Source organism: Macaca thibetana, chromosome 10 (genome assembly GCF_024542745.1).
Source record: "Macaca thibetana thibetana isolate TM-01 chromosome 10, ASM2454274v1, whole genome shotgun sequence".
NCBI lineage: Eukaryota > Metazoa > Chordata > Mammalia > Primates > Cercopithecidae > Macaca > Macaca thibetana.
In genome coordinates, this window is record NC_065587.1 from 83,018,533 (window position 1) to 83,043,254 (window position 24,722).

General features: G+C 37.6%; 1 protein-coding gene and 1 non-coding gene across 7 annotated transcripts in view; both read left to right on the forward strand.

Annotated features, from left to right (window-relative positions):
* MACROD2 (mono-ADP ribosylhydrolase 2) overlaps window positions 1-24,722 on the forward strand; it is a 2,111,745-nt gene that overhangs the window by 382,813 nt on the left and 1,704,210 nt on the right. The window lies entirely within an intron of this gene.
* On the forward strand, window positions 12,936-13,038 carry LOC126929965 (U6 spliceosomal RNA). Its single transcript, XR_007717391.1, has one exon. It is a non-coding gene; the product is annotated as a U6 spliceosomal RNA (small nuclear RNA).

A 24,722-nucleotide genomic window follows, 5' to 3' on the forward strand; every position in this document is an offset into this window, starting at 1 on the left:
TTTCTTTTCCCCTTTTAAGCTATAGATTAAAATGTAGGAAAAGAAAAGAAATTGTGAAAACATATTCTATACTGGGGTACTGACTTTGGAGGCAAACTCTTAGAATCTCTGGCCTCCTATTCTTTTTCTCTCTTTTTTTTTTTTTTTTTCTTGAGACAGAGTCTCTCTCTGTCACCTAAGCTGCAGCACGTGGCGCGATCTTGGCTCACTGCAGCCTCCATCACCTGGGTTCAAGCAGTTCTCTTGCCTCAGCTTCCTGAGTAGCTAGGATTACAGGCATGCATCACCACGCCCAGCTAATATTTGTATTTTTAGTAGAGACGGGGTTTCACCATGTTGGCCAGGCTGCTCTTGAACTCCTGACCTCGTGATCTACCCACCTTGGGCTCCCAAAGTGCTAGGATTACAGGCGTGAGCCCCATGCCCGGCTCTGGCCTCCTATGCTGTCCCAAAATATATACTCTTTTGCTGCCTACATACTGTTTCACTTCCCACTTTTATCAGCTACCTGAAATGCTACTAGTTGGAGGTGAACTTATAATAATAGGTACCCCCTTTGAAATAGTGTGTAAACCTCTGGAAACATGAGGTTATCATGAGTTACTTCAGATTGCTCTCCTCTTTTGTTTTCTAAGGCACATTGGCTACAATAAGGGGATGACTGTTTTGTTTGAAGGGGACGGGATGCTGGCAGTCTTTAGCATGAAGTCCTTTAGGCTGTAATAGGAAGGGAGGAGGTGGATTCTCACAGTAGGAAGGACTTGGCTCAGGATGGAGGACAACCAGTGTAGTAGACCTGGGTAGTTTAAGAACATGGGCTTTAGAGACTAGCGCAGCTGGGCTCCATGTTGGCTTTGCCACATGACTGTAGACAAATTACTTCATCTCTTTGAGTATTAGCTCAGTGCCTGACTCACAGCAAGTGCTCAATAAAATGATAGCTGTCATTATTTAAGATGGGGGGCATCCAAGCACCTGGAACAAAAAGGACACTAAGAATGGGAGAAGAATGCACAAAGGGCGGTAGTACAGGGTCAATAACAGATTTTTAAAATTTTTCAAATTTCCCTTTGAAGTAATTTTATAGCTAGTAAATGGAAATGAAAAAGAGATAGGAGAGCATTTTATTGATTTTTTTTTTCTCTTGTACTTACACATCTCATGACCTCATGTTCCAAGAACTTAACACTTAGTTGGGTTCTAGTAGATATTTTGTGTTGAAAATGTGTTTGCTAGTTTGCATTTTGTTCTGTTTTGTTGGCTAGCCTGTGAATCTAACACTGTACATGAGAAAATGCATTTCAGGTTGAAAGCAACTGGTTTGGAAATGAACTTCAATAACATATCCCAGTTTTAAAATGCTAGGACTATCTGAACTTGTCATCTCAAAGGACTTTGTGGTGTTCTTTGTTTTTGTGAGAAGATGTGAGATGTTCCCTAGTGGACAAGAAAGGAGATTAGATTTGGAATTGGGTTTCCCAGGTTCTGCCATTTACTTGTATATCCAGATTAAAAAAAAGAAAAAACAACATACACACAGAAGCCTCATCTGTCTTTTAGTTACCAACTACCAGCTGAAACTGACTAAAATATACAGTCATTTCATGGAACAATATAATTCAGGTCTGTCTAGAGTTAAGCTACCTCATTCACCCATTCATTCATTCAGTCTTCACACATTCATTCATTCATTCATCATATACATATTTATTGACTCCCTGTGTAAAAGAAACTAGTAGGACTAGATGATCCTCAAACTACCTACAACTATGAAGTTCTGAGATTTAATCTTAGAAGATATTAAGGTTCTTATAAGTCTAAGAAACATTCTTCATGATTTTCCTTTCCCTCAGCATTCTCCATGAGAATAAAATCTTCAAAACTGTGTAAAGAAAACACAGTTTGGCCGGGCACAGTGGCTCATGCCACTTTGGGAGCACTTTGGGAGGCTGAGGAGGGAGGATCACCTGAGGTCAGGAGTTTGAGACCAGCCTGGTTACCGTGGTGAAACCCCGTTTCTAGTAAAAATACAAAAAGTTAGCCGGGCATGGTGGCATGTGCCTGTAATCCCAGCTACTTGGGAGGCTGAGGCAAGAGAATCACTTGAACCCAGGAGGTGGAGGTTGCGGTGAGCTGAAATTGTACCATTGCACTCCAACTTGGGCAATACGAGTGAAACTCTATCTCAAAAAGAAAAGAAAAGAAAAGAAAAAATAGTTCATACTTTTGTTATATTAAATGTCTTGGACTGTTATCAGTTAAGATTCTTTTGGTTGCAAGTCATTGAAGAGCTAAGCCTTACCTGCAAAATCAACAATTGGAATCCATTGGTTCATGTCACTGAGAAGTTAAAATGTATAGTACAACTTCAGGTAAAGCTTGATACGGTGGCTTAAAATATGTCAATAAGAATACAGTTTCTCTCTGGGTCTCTGTCCTGCCTTTCTCATTGCTGGCAGCCTCCTCAGGCTATATACAGTGGACATTTGGCAGCTCTGGGATTTCCTCTTAGGCAATAACAGTTCCACATATCACATTCCCGTAACACAGTGTTCAAGGGAGAGACACGTCCTCCAAAAGCCCCTGCACAGAGCCCTGGGGGTCAGTGTTTCTCATTTGGTTAAATTTGATCATAGGTTCATTCCTGAACCTATTACATGGGGTGGGGAGATATGCTGGTGAGCTTAAGCCCACTGCAGGAGCTGCAGATAAGCCCAGCCTTACTCAGACACACAACTGAGAATGGAGGACAGGGCATGACCCAAAGGAAAAAGGGTACTCTTAGGCTGAGAAGGAAGGAGTGAATGCTAAGGATCAGCTCATTTTCAGAGATTTTAGCATGCTGAAACTTGGGCATATTTTATACATTTATAAACTTGAAACTGCTCTTTTTCTCTGTCTTTTTTTTCTTAAGCCAGAGTTTCTGTTAAAATTGCCAAAACATCTTTAAAAGATACTCTATTTGTAGATCCTCTCAAGTCTAGCCCAGATTTTTCTGTCAACAGGTAGTGATGCATGTCAGGGCACATCAGTATTACATCTTAGCATAAGCCTATAGGATGTTAATAAAATATATAGAGAGTGCACATTCAGCTATCTGTAATTCTGTGAAGTCAGGCCAGATGCTTAATGTACTAGTTAGACACTATACCACATCTTCCTGAACAATTCCAAAGGGTATTGGAGAAATAATTAGATTTTAGCAGGTCACGGATGCCTTAGAATACCAAAAGATTTTTAAAATGCTGTATTAAACTGTTCCTTTGTTCTGATATTTGCCTTTTATTAGTCAATACTTAAAATGTACTTAAAAACAATCACATAACCCTTTTAACTGTATTTCCAAAACATTCTGCACTGGAATGAGATCTGTCATTACAGGACTTGAAACAGATATCAAAGCAAAATCAGAGTGGTTATTTCCCTGCCTGCCTGCCTGCTTGCCCACCCTCTGGTACACTCTTCTTTTCCCCAACACTCAAGATAGACTGTTACACTTTGGGGACTGGGAGAAAGGCAATTAAAAATCACAACTGAGAAAAAGCACCTCCTTGGCCTCCCAGGAAAGAACGGAGGAATTGTGGTTCAGAACAGGCTAGTACCTAGCCAAAGTGAGGGAGTGTGACAGGAGCTGGTGCAAAACTAGAAGCCTGCTGATCCCTACTTTCTTCCCTCTTCAGCACCTCCATATATGGCCATGCAGATAGAGCATATACAACTCCAGGTGATATAGGTCAAAACTGTGTCCTTGACCCCTTGCCACTCCCCAGTGCCCTGCTCCCTTCACTTGTTTTAAAATGTTTAAAAAAAAAAAAAAAAGACTTAAAATGATTCTTGAAAAAATCAGAAACTTGGAGCAAGCAGATTGAGTCAATCATTTCTATATGATACTTTCTATGTGGCCCTGGGAAAATAACTGGAGCTCTTTGAGCCTTAGTTCCCTTATTTATGAAGACAGGGATGTGGGACCCACCTAATTTCCTATTATGGACTTCAAATAAAGTGGTGGATGTAATAGTTCACTACTAAATCTGAGAAAGCACATACCAAGACTGAGTTGAAACCTGGGGATAGTTGCTTTTAATCTTCATAGTGATGAGTAGGGCTAGGATCAGTTCAAAAGAAACAATTCACTAATGTTAAATTGAACTGTGTGCTTTAACAATTTATCTTTGGGAATGAAACAATTTGAGAAATGCTCTGCCTTCGCTCCTGGATGCTAGACTTTGAGATAACAGTATCTAACGCTGGTTCTGAGAATTAATTACAAATCAAAGGACAAATTCCTTATCTTTGGCAATGATTAGTATAAAATACAGCTTTGGAGGAATGACTAACAGTTAATAGGAGCAGATCAATATGTGTCTGATTATTGAGATGTGGATCAACAAGATATGATACAAGTGGATTGCCCTGAAGCACGTGATTTTCTCTGCATAGCCAGCTACTGTTGGCAGTTTGGACAAAAGGGGTCATCATTTTGAAACCATCTTATTGTTTCACTATTTCTGGAGTTTTGGTGCTAATTTTAGATACACAAATAGACTTTCTGAAAGGAAGATTTTCTGAAATTGTCAGATTTTTTTTTTTTTTTCCCCTGGAAACTGGCTCTGTAGTTCTCCTTGTATTGGAGATTATCTCTTTGAAATTTCTCTGCAGTCTAGACTACTTGGGTACATTAATGTGCTTAATGTTGAAAGAAACATGTTTAAAGTATAGTCAAAGACTATTTTCTATTTTATCTGTTTATTAATGACTCTGGAAACTCCCCTTCATTGGCACTGTCTGCAGGAAGCAGATTTACTACAATTAGCATTTATTGCCTCTTGGGAACTGGTATGAACTTATTATTTGCAAGATTTTGGGGGATCAAGTATCAGTTGATTAAATTCGGATTATGTAGATGTTTTACAATCTATTCCAAATAAAATAAGTTAAAAATTAAGTCACATTTACCATTGGGAAATTTCCTGTAAAATATAAAGGTACTTAAATTTTCTAAGCATGATTTATGACAAATATGTTATATATTAACTAGACTCACTTAGCTTATTCTGTAAATGATTAACCTCAAATTTGAGAAATTTAAAAACTTTATAGTTTTTTCACTAGTTAAGTTTTGTTTTGTTTTTGTTTTGTTTGACATTTGCAATGTATTCATGCTGGAAATTCACAAATACTTTACTAGGTTTCTTATGTGTGTTTAAAAATTAAGATCTAGACTTAACAAGTTTATTTAAAGTACATAAATATTGCCAAAATGTATTTATAGTTTAATGAGCTTTCATTCTTGTATTCAAAGTTGTTTTAAAAATTGAAGGTAGACTTGAAAAAGAATTAAAAATGTGTCACTTTTTAAAGTTATTAATTTTTGTTTGGAGAAATTCGAGGAGCTTTTTGGTAGTTGTTTAATTCTCATGTTTGCATAGAAGCAACACACAACTATGTGAGCAGCTTTGGATGTAACCCCTCTTTGTTTTCTTCAGTGGCCCAGGGAACAGACTTGTCACTCTGAAGCGCTCATGTGTAATCCTGTCCTCCCTTTCTTCCCCAATGCAAGTCAGAAATAAGCTTATCAGATCATAGTTTATTAACAAAGAACAAAGGATGTTGACTGACCAAAGAGTAGGAAAGGACAAGCAAAATATAAATGTCAAAGGTTTGCTGCCCAAAATCCTAGTTTTACAGTGGTTTCAAGTAGCTCAACTTTTTTGAAAGTAGGATTCATGTATTTTTAAAACATTTGCCTGAATTATGCTTTGTCTAGAATTTTAAGTGCAGTAAAATATTAGTTAAATGGCTTTACCTATATTTTATATATGAATTAAGTACAGTTATCACTGGTATTATTGTCATTGTTGCTATTATTTGTTCCTTACAAGCAAATCTTTCTAGCTTATATCTGTGAGAAGTTACAGACAATTATATCCTATGTGTTTTCAGTATAAAGTGTTTTAACAGAGTATAAATAGCCTTCTGATAAAGGGAGAAGTATTTTTCTGATAGAAAGTACAATACATTATTTAGGTAATTATAAGGAACTTTTAGCTCATATTTATATCTTGTTTTCTTGGTTATTTTTATTTGAAGGTTTTTGTTTTTGTTTTCCGATGGAGTCTCGCTCTATCCAGCCCAGGCTGGAGTAGCTGGGACTACAGGCATGCATCACCATGCCTGGATACTTTTTGTATTTTTAGTAGAGATGGGTTTTGCTATATTGGCCAGACTGGTCTCGAACTGCTGACGTCAGGTGATCTGCCTGCCTTGGCGTCCCAAAGTGCTGGGATTACAGGTGACAGCCACCACACCTGGCCTGAAAATGATTTTTCTTTAAGGACAACAAGTTGTTCATTACTGAGAGTTGTGATAGTAGGAAGGAAATAACTTTAGAAAGGAAGAGAGCAGGCTGGGTGCCGTGGCTCACCCCTGTAATCCTAGTACTTTGGGAGGCCAAGAGGGGCAGATCACGAGGTCAGGAGATTGAGACCATCCTGGCTAATATGGTGAAAATAAAAATACAAAAAATACTACTAAAAATACAAAAAAATTAACCAGGCGTGGTGGTGGGTGCCTGTAGTCCCAGCTACTCGGGAGGCTGAGGCAGGAGAATGGCGTGAACCCAGGCGGCAGAGCTTGCATTGGGCTGAGATTGCACCACTGCACTCCAGCCTGGACGCACTCCAGCCTGGAGGCACTCCAGCCTGGGCGCACTCCAGCCTGGGCGACAGAGGGAGATTCTGTCTCAAAAAAAAAAAAAAAAAAGTAAGACAGCAATTCCCTTGTGAAAATCAGGCTTGCATTTTCTTGAAGTTTGAAGTTTAAAGTAATCTAACTTTATCACAAAAATAATAATGATCCCAAATATATTTGGGAAAAAAAGATAAATTTTTAATCAGTATCCATATAAGTAGCAAAAACAAAAACACTACAAGATGTATGAGTGTAATGTTTTTGTTTTGTTTGCCTTATGTTCTGTAGACTTCCTGTGTAGCTCACATTCTATATCAATTGTGTTCTGAAACTTTCTTTTCCCTTGGCTTCTTTGCTCCTACATTATCTGATTCTGCTTAAGGAAGAGTCCCTGAACAAAGAACAGATATTACCATCTCCATTCTAATATAGCTCATTTCTAGTAATTGTATAGCAGATGTTCGTTCAGGTACCTATTAATGTGTATTCTAACAAAAAACATGGTATTCAGGCTCAGACAGGTTACAATTTTTTAAAGCACTTTATCCAACTTACTAGCATTCTCTTTGTTTTGTTTAGATTGATTTTTCTATCATCTAAGTCTCAGAATTTGCTAATAGGAGGAATGGGTGGTGATGTCTAAGTAATCGGTTGCTTTGAGAGTGTTTAGTAGAAACTCAGACGGAACAAAAGGAGTAAGAAGGAAAAGGTAGAACTGGTACTCTAAGAAGACCCCTAGTCTGATGCCTTGTGTGCCACGTGTCTTCCCTTGGTCAGTTTTTCAACAAATGCTTATTGAATAGCAAGGTGTGCCTCATAAGTCTGATCTCTTTTACTATATTCTCTGTTTTTCAAAGACTTTATAACTAACTTTCCCGAGCTGGTCTGTCCACTTGTACATAGATTATACGTTGGACAAAACCATCTTATGACATAGATATATAGTTTCTTGAGCAATCTCAAAGGAATGGCAAAGGAACTTTTCTGTGGCCTATGGGTGAGAAGGTCAGCAACAATTTAACCAATGTGCTCTAGATTACAAAACGTATTTGAAATGAGACTGAAAGCAGCTAAAGAGGAAAAGTTTTTGAAGAGATAGTAAGGAGAGAATCAGAGGTGCTAAGATAGCAAGAGCATGTTAATTTGAGGTGAAAAGAGTCCTAGTTAGTAGGTAGATTTTGGACTCTATCAGTTACTATGGTGGTAAGTGCAAGCAAGGAAGACAGGAAATTCTCTAGGAACATTCATAATGTACATATGAGAGGTCACCCATATTCGTAGTGAGTTTTGGGGATGGATAGAGGAAATTGCTGAATTATAGAGGCCAGTTATGAAGAAGAAAGTACATAGATGAGGACTAAATAATAATATCGATGTAATGAGACCAGTATTCTAATAATGATAATAGCATGAAAAGAGTAGTGGACAGCTAAATATAGACTAAAATACAGTAAAATCTGATTGTACAGGATGGTAAGGGTACACAAATATGGAGATGTGTTACTAGTCTGGAATGTGACCTAATCCTGCTGATTTCCATCTTATGCTCTTCCAGGGAAGAGAGATGAGGCTTTCCAAAAGCTGCCAGTTTTAAGTTTACAGGAAAATCCATGGGATTCCCAAGTCATTATCTGTTCTGCATTCAAAAATGCAATTCCTTGGCTAAGAAAGGGTCTCCTCTACCATTTCCTTTAGGAGAATGAAAACTGACCCTTGACAAGAGAGCTAGAACTAAGCCTTGGCTATTAAAACAAGGATATAGAACATGGGGCCAACATGTCCCAGCCAGATCACCCACATATCCATTAGGAATATGGGGCAGCTTTCAGGGACTTCTGGTGTGTATCCAGGTTAACATCTAGCCTAACATTGCCATGTCAGTGGAGGCAACAGAGTCATCCAAGATATGAAACCAGAACAAATGTATAGGTATAAGCTGAGCGCGGTGGCTCACACCTGTAATCCCAGCACTTTGGGAGGCTGAGGCACGTGGATCATCTGAGGTCAGGAGTTTGAGACCAGTCTGGCCATCATGGTGAAACCCTGTCCCTGTCTCTACTAAAAATACAAAAAGTTAGCTGGGTGTGGTCGTGTACACCTGTAGTCCCAGCTACTTGGGAGGCTGAGGCAGGAGAATCGCTTGAGCCCAGGAGGCAGACGTTGCAGTAAGCTGAGATTGTGCCACTGCGCTCTGGCCTAGGCGTCAGAGCAAGACTCCGTCTCAAAAAAAAAAAAAAAAAAAAAAAAAAAAAAAAAAAAAAGAAAAGAAAAAATGTATAGGTATTAGAACATACAATAAAAATTCTGTGACATTAAGGGTTCATGGTAATTTGTATCAGAATGTACATGAAAGAAAATATTAAGAAGGAAGTTTTACCAGTTCAGGATGTATTATCTACTAAATAATGTGCCAGAATCCTAATAGGGATTTCTATTTTCATTTGGCTCTTCTGAACCTTATTACTCCCTTCGACTTGTCCTTTATGAACAACATCTTTTATTAGTAGACAGAAAAATGAATTTCTTCACTTATCAGTTTAGGAAAACCACCAGTTGTCCTGTTATCTCAAGGAATGATTTTTGGTGGAATGTACCCTAATTCTATTTTTTCTCCTCAGTATCTTTAATATGTGATGCTTACAGATTCATTAAAAAATAAATGAATATTTATGACTTGGAATATTATACTATCAGGAACCATATATGCATTTTTTAACTATAAGACATGAATTGACCACTACTGTCCATTTCCATCAGACTTGTTTCAATTAACAGCACTTTGGGAGTCTGAGGCAGGCAGATCACTTGAGCCTAGGCGTTCGAGACTTGCTTGGGCAACATGATGAAGCTCCATCTCTACAAAAAATACAAGAATTAGCTGAGCATGGTGGTGCATGCCTGTGGTCCCAGATACTTGGGAGGCTGAGGTGGGAGGATTACTTGAGCCTAGGAGGTGGAGGTTACAGTGGACCATGATCACCCCACTATATTCCAGCCTGGGCAACAGAATGAGACCCTGTCTCTAAATAAATAAATAAACAAATAAATAAATGGAAAATAAAAATAATCTGAATTCCCAGTATCCAGTATTAACATTGGGTGGTATAAAGCCTTTCAAACGTTTACAATTTGTACCTGTATACACACTTTTTTTTTTTTTAACAAATTAGGAAAATAGTATACTTGTTTTATAACTTGTTTTTTATTTTTAATTTTTGTGGATACACACTAGGTATATATATTTATGGGGTACATGAGATATTTTAATATAATAATGCAATGTGTAATAATCACATCATGGAAAATGGGGTACCCATTCCTTCAAGCATTTATCCTTTGTGTTATTGTTCAGTTATACTCTTTTAGTTATTTTAAAATGTACAATTAAATTATTATTGGCTATAGTCACCCTGTTATGCTATCAAATATGAGGTATTTTTCTTATTTTATATATGCATGCATATATATATATACACATATATGTGTGTGTGTGTGTGTGTGTGTATATATATATATATATAGACTTTTTGTACCTATTAACCATCTCCACCCACCTCCCCACTGCCTCCTGAGTAATCTTCCCAGACCCTGGTAACCATTCTTTTATTCTCTGTGTACATGAATTCCATCGTTTTGATTTTGAAATCCCACAAATAAGTGAGAACATGTAATGTTTGTCTTTCTGTGCCTGGCTTATTTCATGTAATATAATGACCTCAACTTCCATCCATGTTGTTGCAAATGGCAGAATCTTATTCTTTTTTTTTGAAACAGAGTTTCACTCTTGTTGCCCAAGCTGGAGTGCAGTGTTATTCACCTACCTCAGCTTCCCAAGTAACTGGGGCTATAGGCATGCGCCACTGTGCCTGGCTAATTTTTTGTATTTTAGTAGAGACGGGGTTTCACCATGTTGGTCAGGCTGGTCTTGAACTCCTGACCTCAGGTGATCCACCCACCTCAGCCTCCCAAAGTGCTGGGATTACAGGCATGAGCACCGTGCCCACCCATCTTATTCTTTCTAATTTTTTTTGGTTGAATAGTACTCCATTGTATATAAGTACCATATTTTCTTTATCCATTTATCTGCTGATGAACTCCTAGGTTGCTTCCAAATCTTGGTTGTTGTGAACAGTTCTGGAACAAACATGAGAGTGCAAATATTTCTTCAATATACTGATTTCCTTTCTTTTGGGTATATACCCAGCAGTGGGATTGATGGGTCATATGAAAGATGTATTTCTAGTTTTTTGAGGAACCTCAGAACTGTTCTCCATAGTGGTTGTACTAATTTACATTCCCACCAACAGTGTACAGTGGTTCCCTTTTCTCCACACCCTCGCCAGCATTTGTTATTGCCTGTCTTTTGGATAAAAGCTATTTTAACTGGGGTGAGATGACATCTCTTTGTTGTTTTGCTTTGCATTTACCTGATGATTAGTGGTGTTGACCACTTTTTCCTACACCTGTTTGCTATTTGTATGTCTTCTTTTGAGAAATGTCTATTCAACTGTTTTGCCTATTTTTTAGTTGGATTAATATTTTTTTTTCCTACAGAGTTTCTTGAGCTCCATGTATATTCTGGTTATTAATCCCTTGTCAGATGTGTAGTTTACAGATATCTTCTCTGTTTCTGTGGGTTTTCTCTTCACTTTGTTGATTATTTCCCTTGCTGTGCAGAAACTTTTTAACTTGATGTGATCCCATTTGCCCATTTTTGCTTTGGTTGCCTGTGCTTGTGGGGTATTACTCAAGAAATCTATGACCAGACCTATGTCCTGAAGAGTTTCCCCTATGAGTTTCCTCATAGCTTGAGGTCTTAAATTTCAATCTTCAATCAATTTTGATTTGATTTTTGTGTAAGGCGAGAGAGAGGGATCAAGTTTAATTCTTCTGCATATGGATATTCAGTTTTCCCAGGACAAATTATTGAAGAGACTGTCTTTTCCCCAAGGTATGTTCTTGGCACCTTTGTCAAAAATGAGTTCACTGTAGGTGTGTGGATTTGTTTCTGCGTTCTCTATTCTGTTCCATTGAGCTATGTGTCTGTTTTTATGCCAGTACCATGCTGTTTTGGTTGTTATAATTCCATAGTGTAATCTGAAGTCAGGTAATGTGGTTCCTTCAAGTACTTTTCTTTTTACTCAGGGTGGCTTTGGCTATTCTGTTTTTTTTTTTTTAATTTTGGTTCCACATAATTTTTTTTTATTTCTGTGAAGACTGTCATTGATGCTTTGATAGAGATTGCATTGAATCTATAGATTGCTCTGGGTGGTATGGATATTTTAATAATATTGATTATTTCACTCCGTGAACATGCAATATCTTTCCATTTTTGTATGTGCTCTTCAATTTCTTGTATCAGTGTTTTATATTTTTAATTGTACAGATCTTTCACTTCTTTGGTTAATTCCTAGGTATTTAATTTTATTTGTGGCTATCGTAAATGGGATTTCTTTTTTAAATTTTCTTTTCAGGGTTTTCACTGTTGGCATATAGAAATGCTACTGAGTTTTGCATGCTGATTTTGTGTCCTGCAACTTTACTGAATTTGTTTATCAGTTCTAATAGTTCTTGGTAAAATATTTATGTTTTTCAAAACATAAGATCATATCATCTGCAAATAAGGAAACTTTGTCTTCTTCCTTTCCAATTTGGATGCCCTGTATTTCTTTCTCCTGTCTTATTGCTCTAGCTAGGACTTTCAGTACTATGTTGAATAACAGTGGTGAGAGTGGGCATCCTTGTCATGTCACAGATCTAAGAGGAAAGGCTTTCCTCATTCAGTGTGATACTAGCTGTGGGTCTGTCATATATGGCTGTTATGTTGAGGTTCATTTGTTCTATATCCAGTTACTTGAGGGTTTTTATCATGAAAGGATGTTGAACTTTATTGAATGTTTTTTCAGCATCAATTGAAATGATCAGATAGTTTTTGTCTTTTGTTCTGTATATATGATATATCACACTAATTGATTTGCATATGTTGAACCATCCTTACATCCCAGGGATAAACCCCACTTTGTCATAATGAATGATCTTTTCAAATATGTTGTTGAATGCAGTTTGCTAGTATTTTGGTGAGGTTTTGCATCAATATTCTTCAGAGATATTATAGTTTTTGTTTTGTTTTTGGTGTACTTGTTTTATGACTTTGCACAGTGACCTACATAACTAGCCTCTCTACCTGGGTGTTTGTGTGCTTTCCAGTTTTTCAAGATTGTGAGCAAATTATAAAAATACTCCTCTTGCTTCAGCAACACATAGACTAAAATTGGAACGATACAGAGAAGATTAGCATGGCCCCTGCACAAGGATGACACGCAAATTCGTGAAGCATTCCATATTTAAAAAAGGAAAAAATACTCCTAACTAAATCTTTATGCTTATTATGTATATTTATTAGGATAACTTCTTTGAGGTAAAAGTTATGGTTTATAGAGATGACACCCTTTCAATGAATTTAATGTAATTACAAGACTGCCTTCAAGAAAGGATATATGCACCCTCCTAATCTTTGCCTCTTTAGTAACATTGAGTAGTGTTAATCTTTAACTTAATAGGAGATACATTGTATGTTAATATTGATTTAATTTGTATTTATAGAAGGAGCACATTTTCTTGTTTTGGGAAAGGGCGTTTTCTTTTTCTTTCTTCTTTTTCTTGTTCCTTAATTTCTCCTTTTTGGCTAAACTTTTTCTGTGTGATCCATTTCTTTTTTTGTTTAGAAGACAAACAGGGAAGTACTGAGACTAATACGACAACAATGCACCACCCAGAATTAACAAAGATTAACATTTTAATATTTTTGCTTTAGCTTCTTCATTAAAAATGGGATATAATATTATAATAAAGTTGAAATATTATTAATTACTTTCCGCTCTCATCCACTTACCTCTTTCTTTATCCATAGGCATCTACTATCATCAATTTGATGGTATTTTCCAGTTTATGTTGTCATATTTGTCTAATTAAAATTAGTGTTAGCTGTGACTCTTCAAAAATTCAAAATGCGAGTGGCTTAAACAATATGGATGTTGATTTGTCACTTGTTTAAAAGTCCAAATAGGGGGTCCAGGGTGAGTATGGTCCTCGACATAGTCAGCGACCCCTGTTTCTTCCAACTTGTTGCTTTATAGTGGGTTGCCTTGGTCTCATAATAGTGGCAGCCTTATTCCAGGAAGAACAGAAAAGGGATTATAAATATGTTAGAATTAATAATTACTCATCTGTTATAATTAATAGCAATAATTACTTATTTTACTATTAATTTATTCATTAACTGCAAAACTGTATTTAGTTGTCTCCTGTACAAATAAGACTGCAAGGAACATTCTTTTACGTATCTCCTATTCCACATGTGTGAGTTTCTCTTGGTGAATATATCTAGAAGTAGAATTTCAGGGTTTTAAGGGATGATTATTTTTTACCTATACTAGATATTGCAAAAATTTTAAGCTTTCTCTGTTATGGTATTTTTAACTGCAGGTAACAGACAATGGAATTTAAAGTGGCTTAAATAAAGAAACTTATCACCTCATATAATAAGAAGTCCAGAGGTGGAACTGCTGTAGATTTGGGTAATTCATTGACTCAATAGCTTTCCTCACAGTCACGAGGAATCAGGCGCAGACAAAACAATGGCCAGAGGCATTTATTCCTCTATGTCTCTTTGGAAGGGCAACTTTCTTTAGAAATTTGTGTTAGCTACATTCTTTCGTGTTTCATTGGCTAAAATTAAATCGCATGCCAATGCCTAAATTGATTACTTATAAGGGTCTACAAGACCATGATGATTGACTGGAGGGCAAGGGTAGTTTTCTTTGAAAAATATCACCAGGAGGAAGGAGATACCTGAACAAAATATACCGTTAGGAAGGAAGAAGGGGAAGGTGGGTGTCAAGTCGGCAATCTGCACTCTCTGCTCTGTCTCTAAAGTGGTTACTGCATTCCCATTATTAGTATTTGGGAAATACAACACTTTGTTGTTGTATTCCTTAGAATTTTTCTGTTTCTATTGGGTTGTACGCCTTTTTAGATATTTATAGACCCTTAGGATTTTCTTTTCTTTGAAGTACCTTAGTTATGTTCTTTGCCTGATATTCTCCTAAGTTATTTGTATTTTTCTTATGGATTTGTAGCAGTTCTTCACATATTTTGGATAATAATTATTTGTATGTATACTTGTGTTGGAAGTTTCTTCCATCAGTGAGTGGCTTTTGTTTTTACATTTGTTTGCATTAAAAATGTTTTCATAACTTAAATATTTGTGTTTCTTGTGTCTTATTCAAAGAACCATTTTTTATACCAAAGTCATACAGGTTTTTAAAAAAGGTATTCTTTTTCTTATTGAATTTTAGGTGGATATCAACCTTTGCTTGCTCTATCCCAGCAGTTTTTAAATGGACTCTTTCAAAGGGTCTGCAAGACCAAAACTATTTTTATAATGATATTAAGATGTCATTTGCCTTTTCCCCCATATATGTAGAATTGGGTCTTTTTAAACTTTTATTTTAGATTCATGGGTACATGTGCAGGTTTGTTACATGGGCATATTGAATGATGCTGAGGTTCGGGGTAAAAATGATCTTATCACACAGGTACTGAGCACGGTACCCAACAGTTAGTTTTTCAACCCTTGTTCCCCTGTCTCCCTCCCTTCTGTAGTAGTTCCTAGTTTCTGTGTATTCCTAGGTATTTTATTTTGTTCATGGCTATTGGCTTTATGCCTGTGAGTACACAGTGTTTAGCTCCCACTTCTAGGTGAGAACATGCAGTATTTGGTTTTCTGTTCCTGCATTAATTCACTTAGGATAATGACCTCTGGCTGCATCTGTGTTGCTACAAAGATATGATTTCGTTCTTATGGCTGTGCAGTATTCCATGGTGTACATGTGCCACATTTTCTTTATCAAATCCACTAGTGACGGGCACCTAGGTTGATTCCATGTCTTCCTATTGTGAACAGTGTTGCAGAATAGAAACTGGTAGAATGATTTGTTTTCTTACAGGTATATACCCAACAATGGGGTTGCTGGGTAGTTCTAAGTTTTTTGAGAAACCTCCAAACTGCTTTCCACAGTGACTGAACTAATTTACATTCCCAACAGTGTATATACAGGTCATTTTAAAAATTAACATAAAAGATACCACTTGTAACCTATCAAATTACAAAATAATGTTTTAAATGATAACTAATATAAGACAGAGTGAGTTGTGACTGTGACTAGGAGTGTAAAATGCTAACTTTCTGGAAATATGTTGCAAAGACCCCACCAATCCTACATTTTTAACTCAGTAATTTCTGTTCTAGAAGCTAGCCTGAGGAAATTGTAAGAAAGATGTTCAGTGTAGAATTATTTAAAAGATGAAAAAAGTGGAAGCAACCAGATATCCATCAATAAAATATGGAATCAAGTTATATCTATGGAGAGAATTATTTTATAACCATTTATGTGTTCAGAGGTTTTTGGGATGACATGGAAATATACTATGTAATTGTGAGAAAATCAGCATATAAAACTCTACATGTCTTATGATTTTAATGATATTAAGAGAAAATTTGAAATGGAAAAAAGGAAAGAAACTACCAAAATGTTTACAGTGGTTATATCCGAGTATTGTTATGCCTATTTTAAAAATTAGCTTTCCAATTTTTTATGATAAATATATATTGTTTTCACTAATAAAATTGTTATTAAAAAGGTCTGGTAAAGATTGGCTACTTTTCATTTCCGCCTTGAGATTATTGGGAGTGGAGAGGGCCCTTTCATGAAATGAAGTCTCTCATTTCTTTGGGGAGGGAGTAGTACATTTGGTAGTGTGTCTTTCCCGATAGAAAGTGACCGAGCAGGACCTGGGGCAGCAGATACTAACTCAGCTGGATTTCAGGAACAACCATTGGATCCTGATTTAGTGGAATATACTCCAGACTGCTTAGTGTCGTGGTTAAGGGCACTAGTTTTGTGGCCAGAGTTTCTAATTTATAGCCTAGTTCTGCTACTTGTGAGCTGAGTTAAGTTTTGGGTGAATTACTTAATCTGTGTATGTGTGTTTCAGTGTTTCCATATATGAATTGGGAATAATAACATTTTCTGTGCCATAGGGTTATTGTGAGAATAAACTGAATTATTATGTTTAAAACTGTCAGCACAGTGTTTCCACATAATAATCTCTTACTATTCTTTTAGAAAGTTTTAATAGGTCTTACTATTAGTGGTTTAATCAGCTGTCTATTACCTCATAACAAACTTCCCCAAAACTGGTGCCCTAAAATAACATCAAATAACCTATTTAGTCCATAAATCTCAATAGTTATAACTCATCTCTGCTCCACAGGGCATCAACTGAGATGGCTTACCTGGGGGCTGGAGAATCTACTTTCTTTTTTTAAATTTTTAAAAAATTTTTATTTATTTATTTATTTATTTATTTTTTGAGATGGAGTCTTGCTCTGTCACTCAGGATGGAGTGCAGTGGTACAGTCTCAGCTCACTGCAGCCTCCACCTCCCGGGTTCAAGCTATTCTCCTGCCTCAGCCTCCTGAGTAGCTGGGATTACAGGCATGAGCCACCATGCCTGACTAGTTTTTATATTTTTAGTAGAGATGGGGTTTCACCATGTGGGACAGGCTGGTCTCGAACTCCTGACTTCAGGTGATCCACCCATCTTGGCCTCCCAAAGTGCTGGGATTACAGGCATTAGCCACCGTGCCCAGCCTGGAGGATCTACTTTCAAGAGACCTCACACACATGGCTGGTAAATTGGCACTGGCTTCTGCTAGGAGCTCAACCAGAGCTGTGTGATGGGAGTCTCTATTTTCTCCAAGTGGGCTTCTTCATGGACTGCCCAGGCTTCCCTATGGCAGCATGTCTGGATTTGGAAACTGAGCATCTTGAACGAAACCGGCAGAACTGCATCACATTTGTATAACCTGTCTTCAGTAGTGACTCCTTTATCCTACTACTTCATGGAGTACTACTTCCATCATAGTCATGAATCCATCCAGATTTAAGATGCAGGAGTATAGACACTTCCCTGTCTATGTGAGGAGTGTTGGGCACCCTATAAGAAGAGTATGAGTGGTGGAAAATATTGTTTCAGCCACGTTTGAGAAATACAGCTGGCCACAGCAGTCTACTGACCTATTAGATAACATAATATGCTTGGCATTCTTATCCACTAACGGCAGCAATCTCAATTCTGTGTATTAGGACCATCTTAGGACTTTTTAGTAAATGCAGATTATGAGTGACTTTTAATTTTTTTGAATATTTTCTGTATTTTTCAATGTTGAAAACTTATTACTATAATAAAAAGTTTTAAATGAAAAGATCAACTTTTTTTTGCAATGTATCTAGATATTCTACAATCTATTAATACAAGATTCTATATAGAATTTTAAAAATCTATTACACTCCTTCTTTCTTGGTTTGGTCATATTTCTAGTAGCATTGACCTCTAGAATGAAAGAAAAGAAAGAAAAAAAGATTCTACTCACAAATATTTCTATGTTAAATGTAGTGGTTCTTCAGAGCAAACCGTAGACACCAATTACAGCCTATAAAACTATGAAGTGTGGTTCCCACTGTCTTCTCTTTAGAACTCTGGGTAGCAAACAACTGATGAGCAGCTGCTGGCTTTTACTGCTAGTGAACTTGAACGGAGAGCAATTTCTATTCATCTGTCAAGAAGGACAGGCACACAGTAAATTTTTGACTACATTTCATATTGATACAATTCATGCAAATAAACTTGCAAATAAGGCAGTGCTCTAAAGATTTCAGGAACTGGCCAAGGAGGCTGTTTTGCCCCACCTCCCCCAAAAACTTTGGAGCTGCCACTGATCTCATACCAAGTCATCTCTTTGAATTAAACATGTCTTATTCTGAAAGATGCCAAGGCCTGGTCCATTGAAACATTCAACTTGTCTTTGCAGTAGTAATTTATTTCTTCCCTTTCTTCCCATCAAATGGGAAAATTGTTCATTTTAAAAAGCAAAGACCATTTAAGGTTTGAGGGAAAAAGAGAATGAAATATGGAAGTCAAGGGTCAGTTTCAAAAAGGAATAGTACTTTATAACAATTTAGTTTGCTTTTAAGTGGCAACTGTTGTTACATATATATAGGATAAAGTATGCAGGAGTAAATAGTGGATTGAATGTCACTCTGGTGACCCAAAGGAGTTAATGCAACTTCTCAAATAGATTAATTTATTCTTGGGGACAGTTTATAAAATGGTAGATTTGGGGCTCAATATAATTTTTATTCATTGAACACATATATATTCCAGTTTTCTATCCTAAACACTTATATTAACTCATGAAATTCTCTTAACACCCCTAGGAGGTAGTTAGTACCATTGTCCTGCCTTTTTTTTTTTTTTTTTTTTTTTTGAGACAGAGTCTCACTCTGTCGCCAGGCAGGAGTGCAGTGGCACAATCTCGGCTCACTGCAACCTCCGCCTCCGTGGTTCAAGTGATTCTCCTGCCGCAGCCTCCCTAGTACCTGGGACTACAGGTGCCTGCCACCACACCTGGCTAATTTTTTGTGTTTTTACTAGAGACAGGGTTTCACCATGTTGGCCAGGATGGTCTTGATCCCTTGACCTCATGATCCACCCACCTTGGCCTCCCAAAGTGCTGGGATTACAGGCATGAGCCACTGCGCCTGGCCACCATTGTCCTGCTTTTACAGAACAAAGTGGTTAAGAAACTTGCCCAAGGTCACACAGAGTTGTACTCAGGTTTCAAACCATGCCTGAGCCCTTTTGACCTATTGTGCTTTATTGCTTCACAGATAAGTTTTTGAAAAAATTGCAGTGAGGCCAGGCATGGTGGCTCATGCCTATAATCTCAGCACTTCAAGAAGCTGAGGTGGGAGGATCGCTCAAGCCCAGGAATTCAAGACCAGCTTGGGCAACATAATGGGACCTCATCTCTACAAAAAATTAAAAAATTAGCCAGGCATAGTGGTGCATGCCTGTCGTCCCAGCTACTCGGGAGGTTGAGGTGGGAGAATCGCTTGAACCCAGGAGGTAGAGGTTGCAGTGAGCCGAGATTGCACCACTGCACTCCAGCCTGGGCGACAGAGCGAGACTCCGTCTCAAAAACAAACAAACAAACAAATATAAAACACCTAGATTGAGAGATCATGAACAATTATGTGTAGTGGATTTTTTTCAGAGTTCACATGCAAAAATTAAGGGTGGATATTACCAAACAGACAAAAGATAACAAGTGTTGATGAGGATGAGGAGCAAAGAGAACTCTTGCACATTTTTGGTGGGAATGTAAATTAGTACAGCCATTATGGAAAACAGTATGGAGATTCCTCAAAATATTAAAAATAGAACTACCATATGATCCATCAATTCTAATACTAGGTATATATCCAAAGGAAATGAAATCAGTATGTCAAAGGGATATGTGCACTCCCATATTCATTGTTCATAACAGCCAAGATATGGAATCAACCTAAGTATTCATCAATGGATAAATGGATAACGAAGGCTGGGCATGGTGGCTCACACCTGTAATCCCAATACTTTGGGAGGTCAAGGGGCAGGATTGCTTGAGTTCAGGAGTTTGAGACCAGCCTGGGCAATATCGTAAAACCCGTCTCCACAAAAATTAACCTGACATGGTGGCACACACCTGTAGTCTTAGCTACTCAAGATGCTGAGGTGGGAGGATCACTTGAGCCTGGGAGATTGACGCTGCAGTGAACTGAGATTGCACCACTGCACTCCAGCCTGGGTGACAAAGTGAGACCCTGTCTCAAAAAAAAAAAAAAAAAAAAAAAGAAAGGGTAAAGAGAATGTGGAATATATACACAATAGAATACTATTTGCTTTGAAAAAAAATGAAAATACTGTCATTTGCAACAGCATGGATTAACATGAAGAACATTATCTTAAATGAAACAAGCCAGACACAAAAAGACAAATACCACATGATCTTACTTATATGTGAAATCTTAAAAAGTTGAATTCAGGCCGGGCGCGGTGGCTCAAGCCTGTAATCCCAGCACTTTGGGAGGCCGAGACGGGCGGATCACGAGGTCAGGAGATCGAGACCATCCTGGCTGACACGGTGAAACCCCGTCTCTACTAAAAAATACAAAAAACTAGCCGGGCGAGGTGGCGGGCGCCTGTAGTCCCAGCTACTTGGGAGGCTGAGGCAGGAGAATGGCGTGAACCCGGGAGGCGGAGCTTGCAGTGAGCTGAGATCCGGCCACTGCACTCCAGCCTGGGTGGCAGAGCGAGACTCCGTCTCAAAAAAAAAAAAAAAAAAAAGTTGAATTCATAAAAGCAGAAAGTAGAATTGTGGTTACCGGTGGCTTACTGGGCACAGGGCGGTGGGGGGTGGGGCTGGGGGCTAGGTAGGTTGGTTTAAGGGGTACAAAATTTCAGTTAGAAATGAGGAATAAGTTCAAGAGATTTATCGTACTGTGTGGTGACTATAGATAAATAACAATCTATCGTATTCTTGAAAATCACTAGGAGAATAGATTTTAAGTATTCTCCCCACAATCAGCGTATGAGGTAATACATGTATTAACTAGCTCAATTTAGCCATTCCACAATGTATACATATTTTAAAGAATGATGTTGTACATGATAAATATATACATAATAATTAATAAAATCTATTCAGTGTGATCATATGGCAGGCACCATGCTAAACATTTGATACACCTGTATCATTAAATAAAATGTAGTGAAAAATAGAGGAACAAACTGCAGAATGTGATTTTCTAAAAGCAGGCATTCTGAAATGCTTTTCTAAAAGAAAAGATGCCAGATTATAGCAATAACTAACAGTAATGAGGACTTTATAGCTTGCAACAGGATTTGATAACCATGATAATTCATTTGCTCTCTCCAACAACCTAGCAAGGTTGTCAGGGCAGCTGTTAATATCCTCAGGAGAGATCAAGTGACTCACTCAAGTTCTTTTTACAAATAGCAGTGCGGGTCAGACATTTCCCACATTCCAAACCCATTGGACTCAACTTCCAGATGCAAAGAAAGTTGAACAGTGAACCTGAAATGTATCAATTTGCTGCCTACCTTCCCTTTCTGAGACATTTCTTGCCTTAAAAAAAATTACTTGTTTTTTAAATAACAATTGTCTTGGACTTGAGGAAGCAATTGAAGGAAAATATCTCACAGAAGGACAGAAGCTGCCGCGTCAGGATCTAAAAAGCAGAGCTTCCTAGCTTTTCCTTGATGTCAAAGGCCATAATGATACTGAAGAGAGTTTGGAAGTCTAATTGCTGTTTTCATTCTAATTTTAGTTTTCGGTGATAGTAATCCCTTTCATTTATACTATCTACTTATGTACTTACGTGCCAAGGCAATTGAAAGTGACTCTCTGAGGACTGTGTTAAATGTTCTGGGGTCACATCTAGGTTTGATGAGAAGAAATGTCATGATCACTGCCTCCAGGAGGTAGTATTTGCCATCCCTAGCCTATCCTATAAAGTTTATAAAATACTTTTGCTTCTATTTTAAAATCATACCCTCACTGCCACCCTCTATATTTGTCAGGGATTAGTTTTCCACTGTGATGTGAGGAAACTGAGATTGTGACTCCTCTTTACCTCTGCATTTTTTCTCACTAGACTGTGCTGTGATGGTTTTGCCCATTCCTTCTCAGGTTTCAGCTTCTGTCTTGAAATCTAGCATGGAGCTGGATACATAATAGATGACCCATACATTTTTGCAGAATTAAACTTTAATGAATTAAAATTCACTCCTAACCAAATGATACGTGTTTAAAGATAAAAGCTCAAACTTCAAGAATGGAGCTGCTGGTACTTGCCTCATTCTTCCTAAATCCAAGAGATTTTGGTCTCTGTAATGCATGTCACTCCAATAGGTGGAAAGGGTGAACAGGGTCATTTAATGACCCGATACGGTTCTCAGATCATTTTCGTTAGAATGGCCATTGAACTAGGGAGGTGTCTAAAAACCATAAGAGCTGTGAACAGGAGGCCAAAAACAAGCCAATAGCTGATCTGGCACCCAATGGGAATAGGGAGAAAAAGGCTCAGTAGCTAAGCATTCTTGCTTCTTCCCACTGTACTTTTCTGACATTTGGGCTTTCTCTGTTTTGCCCATAGCTCACGTTAACCTTTTAATTTTCTTTGTGTGTGCCCAGCACATGTTTACTTTCTAGATTCCATTTATTGACGTCTCTGGTTTATCTGCACATTTCACAATCTTTTCTAGCTGTTTAATAAAGGTCATGTTTATAGCTTTAGTATTGATGGTTTGCCCAGTAGGCCAGGTGTCAGCTTCTATAATGTCCAATAGAATCCCTTCCCATAAGACAAAGTCCTAAGATGTTACTCAGGAGTATCTGAGTTTTTATAGGTCCAAATAATGACTTTTGGTCTTCAAAATATATCATATGGTAATAATAATAACTTACTACATTCTGATCATTGTTCCCAGCACTTTCTTAATCTTGATACCAACCAAATGAGACAGGCACTTTTATTGTCCTACTTTTATAGATGAGAAAACAGAGGCACAGAAGTCCAGAAGCTGGTGCAGGGTCACCTAGTGATTGCTGGAGTCAGTATGCTATGCTGCTTCCCACGTGTGGTATGTGTAACACTTATGGGTCAGGCCCTGTGGTGGCTAGTGGGCTTTTGCAGTGAGCCAGACAGTTTTTACCTTCTTGAGTTCAAGAGTTCCCTCAGAGAACCCTCCGCCCTCATTCCTACCATTCATGCCTTCATGGAGACAGCTTTTAAATGAAGCATTTGTGTAAAAATTTCACAGACCCAAGTTAACTTTGTATAGTATGGTTTAATTGCTCTACCTAGGTGCATTTCAGACCCCTACAAAAACCAAACTTGCATCCCCAGGAACCTTTGATCTCTTGGGCTAGAGGAAAAAATAACAACAAAAAGTTCCTTTGGGAGGAAGAGAATTAACAAGAGATTAAAGCTTCTTAAAGCAATGAATTGACACCTGTGAATGAAAACCAGATGTTGAAATCTCTGGGGAAAAAAAAGATATGTAAATGTATACAGGGTATATAATTAACTTTAAGAGCATAGATAATAGAAAAATATAGTAAGATTATTAGGAAGAGACGACTTTTGAGTATTCTTGTTTTTAATGTAATTTTTAAAACATATAAGTACATATAATTTAATTATTAATCATGACTATTTAACAGCCAGCTCACAAAATTTCTGAAAACTTAACAGTTGGCTTTTGAGACCCAGTGGGAGCTATCTGACACCTGTTTATTTATATACACAAAGAAGTTCAATTAACATTGGCCCTGAAGACTCATATCACTCCGCTCCACCTGTTCACCTGGGGTTTGGAGGCAGATACACTGGAGCTCTAACTCTCACTCTATATTGTATTAAAACTGCGACATTAGGCAAATTACTGTTTCTGAGCCTCCTTTTATTATCTGTAAATATAATAATAATAATTGTGAACAATTATCTTGTGCCAAACACAGTTGTAATCCAGTGGATTTTCACAACAGAGAGATACTGTACTTCCTCATTTTATAGCTGTGGAAATAGAGGAGTAGAGAGGGTAGATAGCTTGCCCCACTGATAAATGAAAGAGCTGATATATGAACAAAGGCATTTTGGTCCTAAAACATGCCATTCTGACCATCTCAATATACTGCCTATGTTATCAGTTATGAAGATGAAATGACATAGCATATTTCATATGACTGGCTCAGTGAATTCTCTCCAATTCTCTTTCCCTTCTTCCTATTTAGAAAACAAGATTAGGACCACAAGGTGTTGGGAATGTGTCAGAAAAAGGGAACACTGCAATCTCATGATGGTCTCAATCATGGTGGCACAGAGAACTCCTCTGGGGAGCTTTTCAAAACATAGATGCCTTGGCCACACCCTGTACTAATTACCACAAATCAGAACTCTAGGGGTTTGGGGCATGGGTATTAGTGTTTTTTAAAAGCTTCCCAGGTGATTAAAAGGTGGTTTTCTACTTTTAGAATTCTTGCTAATGGTACTCTCTTACTC